Genomic DNA, 6,000 nt, shown 5'->3' with positions numbered 1-6,000 from the left:
CAAAGTTACTGTGACATAGAAAGGAAGAAATCAGGACTGGAAGTCCTGCTTAAATAAACTCCAGTGAGTCCAAAAGGGTGAAGGTCTAACAAGTCATCCTTCTGGGCTTCACTTCTGAGTGCCCCTTAGCCTCCCGTCTCTTTCTGCCCTCACCTTCCTCCTCTGAAAGGGAGGAGACCAGATGGCATGGAAACAAAGAGAAATAGCTTTTAGACCTGCCACTAAATAACTCTAGGACCTGGAACAATTCATTTCACTTTCCCAGGCTCTTCATCTGCAAGATCAAGGAGATCAGAGATTCAGGGACCAACCTGTCTTGCCTAACCATCTCAGTGAACAGGTGGGGGATTTCATCCCTATAGAAGTTACCTACCCAAGGCTACGAAGGTAGTTAATTGTGATGGGGAGATTTGAATCTAGGTCCTCTGACAGAGTTGGTGGTCTTACCCCTGCATTATGCTGCCTCTAAATCTTGCTCTGAGGTTAATAATCACTTAATCATTGTTCTAAAATTCTTTAATCTAGGTTTTATTTTCTCCCATCAGTTTTCACTTTTCATTCTTGCCTCCTACAATATCATGGCTATTGGGAATGAATTTCCATTTAGCTCGTCTTCCTTTATTTTGGTATCATAGTAACTTTCATGATAGTATATTGTAAAAACTTGGGAAATTGTGAAACTTCATGGTTGGTAGTGGAGGAAAAAAAAGGAAGAACTTGGCCAAATGTCACTATGACACAGGTACACTGCTAGACCTGAAGTCAGAAAAACCTGGGTTCAAATGCCATCTCAGATGTGTGAGTTGAATGACTGAGCAAGTTAGTTAGCTGAGTGCCAGATTCCTCATTTGTAAAATGGGGCTAACAATATCTGCGCCCTTTAATAACCCTCACAGGCTTATTGAGAGGCTCAAATGAAATAAAAAAAAAATATATATATAGTGTTATATAAATGTCAGTTATTATCATCAGTGTCTGCATCCATATCTAGTCTTTAGATTGCTGTACAAATGCTTTCATGTCAAAAAGGTAAAAAAGCCACAGGTTCAGACTTTTCTAAAGCATTCAGCCCTTTTTACTACTGTCACCTGCCAAAAACTTATCAATTAGTTCTTGGAAGTTTTGGGAGCCCAGAGCTAAAGGATTCAGAAGAGATAGGTTTAGAGGTCATACATAGTACTTGGACTGCTAGGGTCATCCTCTTTTTTTTTTTTAAGCCCTTACCTTTCATTTAAAAATCAACACTGTGTATTGGATCTAAGGCAGAAAAGTGCTAAGAGCCAAGCAATGGGAGTTATCTTACCCAGGGTCACACAGCTGGGAAGTGTCTAAGGCCAGATTTAAACTCTGGACTTCCTGTCTTCAGGTATGGCTCTCTATCTACTTAGTCACCTGGCTGCCCCATGCCATCTCTTCTTACAAATAGACTCAATTATTTCAACAGGAGATTTTTATGGGACTGTTATCTTTTATCCAAGGCTCCCATAAAGCTCTGTATTTACATACAATACCCACTTCAGTGGGGCCTTGTGTAGATAGGTGTCCAAATGTAAATGTAACCAGGGTTGTATGGCTATATTCTGTCCAAAATAAAACAAGGAAAGAGTCTTATTATAATTGAACTAGGGGGCAAAAGAAGCTAAAATACACACACACACACACACACACACACACACACAATCTTTTTTGAACACAGGAATGTAGATCCTAAAAGGAAAAGTAGAAAATAGTGGCATGGAACCTCTTTCTGTTCTTTCCAGAGGTGGAAGACCATGGATGCAGAATAATACATAAAATGTCAGACAATTTATATATTCATTAGTTTGCTGAACTGATTTTTATTTATTTTAAAATTCTTTGTCATAAAGAATGACTGAGAGTGTGAGGGTAAGAAGAAAAAGTTAGGTGGTACAGTGGATATAGTTCTGGGGTTAGAGTCAGGAAGACTTGAATTCATATCTTGGCCTCAGAATTTTAATAACCAGGTGAATTTGGACAAGTCAAATAACCCCTTTCAGCTCATTTTCCACCTCTGAAAAGTAATGGGATCTGACTACATTCAAGGTCCCTTTTGATCTTAAATCTATCAGTCTATAATGGTGGGAAATGAAAGTGAGAGAAAAACCAAAGAGGTCAACAAAATGATAAAGGGAAAAAATACTTGCACTGTCATGGATTAGAAAAAGGCTTAAGCCTTTGATCCAGCCATACCACTGTTGGGTTTATACCCCAAAGAGATCATAAAGAAAAAGACTTGTATAAAAATATTCATAGCCACGCTCTTTGTGGTAGCAAAAAAAATGGAAAATGAGGGGATGCCCTTTGATTTGGGGAATGGCTGAACAAATTGTGGTATATGTTGGTGATGGAATACTATTGTGCTAAAAGGAATAATAAAGAGGAGGAATTCCATGGAGACTGGAACAACCTCCAGAAATTGATGCAGAGTGAGAGTAGCTGAACATTTTACACAGAGACTGATACACTGTGGCACAATTGAAGGTAATGGACTTCCCTGCTAGCAGAAATGCAATGATCCAGAACAATTCTGAAGGACTCATGAGAAAAAACACTATCCACATTCAGAGGAAGAACTGTGGGAGCAGAAATGCAGAAAAAAACAACAACTGCTTTATCACATGAGTCAATGGGGATATGATTGGGGATGTAGACTTAAAATGATAATGCTAGTGCAAATATCAATAATATGGAAATAGGTCTTCATCAATGACACATAAAACCCAGTGGAATTGCTCATTAGCTTCCAAAGAGAGGAAGGAAGAAGGAGAGGGAAAGAATATGAATCATGTAGCCATGGGAAAATAGTCTAAATTAATTAAATAAATTTTCCAAATTAAAAAAAAAAGAAATAGACTTAAGGATACATTTGAGAATTCTTAAACACCTGAGTCCAGTATGATGCCCAGAAAAATCTAAGATGCCAAAGCAAGTTAAGAATTCCTTCTGTCAGTCAATTGCTTTTATTCTACTCACTCTTCTTAAATATGTCCCAATTTTATGCTATTAAAAAGCCAATCTTATCACTCACCAACTATATTTCTTCTACAGTCATCCCTGACCCCACTGATCCTCTGCTTCCACCCATCTCCTAGAGTAGTGGCATTCATTGAAAAGTGTCTACTACCTCTATGGCCCTGGGCAAATTGCTTAACCTCTCTAGGACTGAGTTTCCTTTCCTGTTAAAAAAAAAATAAAGAAATGAGGGTGGTGGATCTGATAACTTTTGAAGACCCCTCCAGGTGTAAACCTATGATCTTATGGCCCTCTTAGGTTGGAAGGGATCTTAGAGCATAGAATGTTAGATGATAGAATGCTAGTGCTCAAAAGGCAAGGTCAACAAGCATTTATTAAGTCCTCACTAGAAGCAAGAGGGCAGTTAGGTGGAGTGGAGAAAGCTCTAGGCCAAGAGTCAGGAAGACTCATCTTCCTGGATTCAAATCCAGCCTCAGATACTTCCTAGCTTTTTTTTTTTTTTTAAGAAGGGGTTAGAGATGACCTCTGAGATGCCATCTAATAACAGCCAACACTTACATGACATATTAAAAATTGCAAAGCTCTTTATATATGCCCCGATTTGAGCCACACCCCATGCAGTTGACATCCTTCAAGACTCACTCCATCTGTGTCAGGAGTTCTTTTTCAGTCTCTCCCACAAGTTGCTGAAACTTCCCTCCTAAATTTTGATCTTCCAGCTCCTGGTATTTCCATATCTGTTTACATTTCCTCCATGAGAATAAGCTCCTTGAGGGAAAAAACAGTTTTTGTCTTTTTTTCTCTCTCTAACATTTGGTAAAATGCCTGGCACAAAGTAAGCACTTAATAAATGTGTAATAATTGTTAAGGAAATGCTATTATGAGGGGTAGCTAGATGGCTCAGTGGATTGAAAGCCAGGCCCAAGAGGCAGCTGGTCCTGGCCTCACACATGTCCTAGCTATATGACCCTGGACAAGTCACTTTACTCTGGTTGTCTAGCCTCTTACCATTCTTCTGCCTTAGAACCTAAGGTTCTAAGATGGAAGATAAGGGTCTTTTAAATTAATTAACTGACTAAATACCAGTCATCTCCCTTTTACAGAAGAGAAAAATGAGGCAGAGGTTATGTGATTTGCTCAGTGTCACACAGCTAATAAGGGTCTCAAACAGAATTCAAACACAGGGCTTCCTGATTCTAGGTCTAGCTCTCTATCCATTACCCTTCTGTCTCCAAAGCTATGCTCCTATGATTTCACTTGAGTGAACACTGGGGTATTTCATTTTCTTGGGCTTATTTGAGGCTCTCCTGGGGATTCTCTCTTTCACCTGGGAAAAATTCATAGTGTTCCTTCTAGTAAAATTAGGATAAACCAGGCCATTTTGAATTGTTCCCATCAGCCTCCTGGATTTTCCTGGAGCCTTGGGGACTTGCATTGGTCTAGACATTTTTCACCAAACTTCCTGGCAAATATTTGAGGACCTTGATACGATTCCAAGCAAATAAACAGCTTTAAAGGCTCTCTCCTGTAAACAGTTTGGAGTTCTGAACAATAGATTCTTGCATGTAGCGCATCACCGGGCAGTTGCTTTCAAAACCTTTTTAAGGGGAAATGTCAATAATAGGAGGACCAGATTTTTAGTGTCAGTGAAATCACCCAATAGCCATTTGGGATCATTGCTTTAGAATGGGAAAAGGCAGGAGAAGAAATATGGATGCCATTTGAACCCATGACCTCTGACTCTCCAGACAGCATGGTTTTTGCCATACCATGCTTCTCCTCTTCACTTTAGAGCTAGAAAAAACCTTCTTACCTTCTTGCTGTTTAGCCAATTAGTCATGTCCATCTCTCCATGACTCCATTTGGGATTTTCTTGGCCAAGATACTGGACTGGTTTGCCATTTCCTTCTCCACCTCATTTTACAGATGAGGAAACCAAGGTAAACAAGGTTAAGTGACTTGCCCAGGGTCACACAACTAGTACACATCTGAGGCTGGATTTGAATTGAGGTCCTCCTGATTCCAGAGCTGCCATTTCTTCCACTCAGAAAGGATCCTAGAGACCAATGAATCAAAATTCTTCATTTGACATGAGGAAACTGAGGCCCAGCTCAGTTAAGTGATTTAGAATCATGGGATCATAAAGTTAGGGTTGGAAGGGACCTCAGAGGCAAAGGTCAACTACTCTAACCCTCTCATTTTATATATGAATGAGGCATGGCCCCAAGTCACTCAACTGTCATTGAACTAATCATAATCATCTACATTTATATAGCATTTTAATGTTTGCTAAGTGCATTCCATATGTTATCTCATTTGATCCTCAAAAGCATCCTAGGAGGTAGCTGCTATTTTATTTACATTTTACAAATGAGTAAACCAAGGCATAGAAGAGTAAGGTAATGTTCTTGAGGTCACACAGTAAAATCTGAGGCAGAATTCCAACTCGGGTCTTCTTGGCTCCAGTTGATCTATTGATTCACTACTTTCCATGGTCTCAGATAATAGTAGCTCTCATTTCTGTAATACTTTGCCTCATATGATCTTCACAATATCCCCATGAATTGGGAGCCATTGTTATCCCTATTTTATAGATTAGGAAAGAGAAAGGCAAAGAGATTAAGTGAATTGCCCAGGACCATATAGTATCTGATGTAGGATTCGATCCCAGCTCTTCTTGATTCCAGACACTGAGATAACTGCTGCCTCAACTACTGGGACAGTTCTGAGAGCTATCCTTTTAGTACTCTCATAGGCTCTGCAAAGAATACAAGACAGCAGATGATTGAATTGGCCATTTTTAACCTACTAAATAATTTACCCCTTGGTTCTATTGCTAACAGCAATGAGAATATTACAGATTCTCCTTTTCTCATCGTTGAGGGAAAACCAGAATAAGAAGTAATGAAAAGAACAGCAATTTGTTATTATCTCCTTGAGCTACAAATGGATCCATTCTCTCAAGTTTCCAACAATATAGAGAGAAAAGAACACTGTATCCCTCCC

The sequence above is a fragment of the Monodelphis domestica genome, chromosome 2 (assembly GCF_027887165.1).
Source record: "Monodelphis domestica isolate mMonDom1 chromosome 2, mMonDom1.pri, whole genome shotgun sequence".
NCBI lineage: Eukaryota > Metazoa > Chordata > Mammalia > Didelphimorphia > Didelphidae > Monodelphis > Monodelphis domestica.
This window is presented reverse-complemented; position numbering follows the sequence as displayed.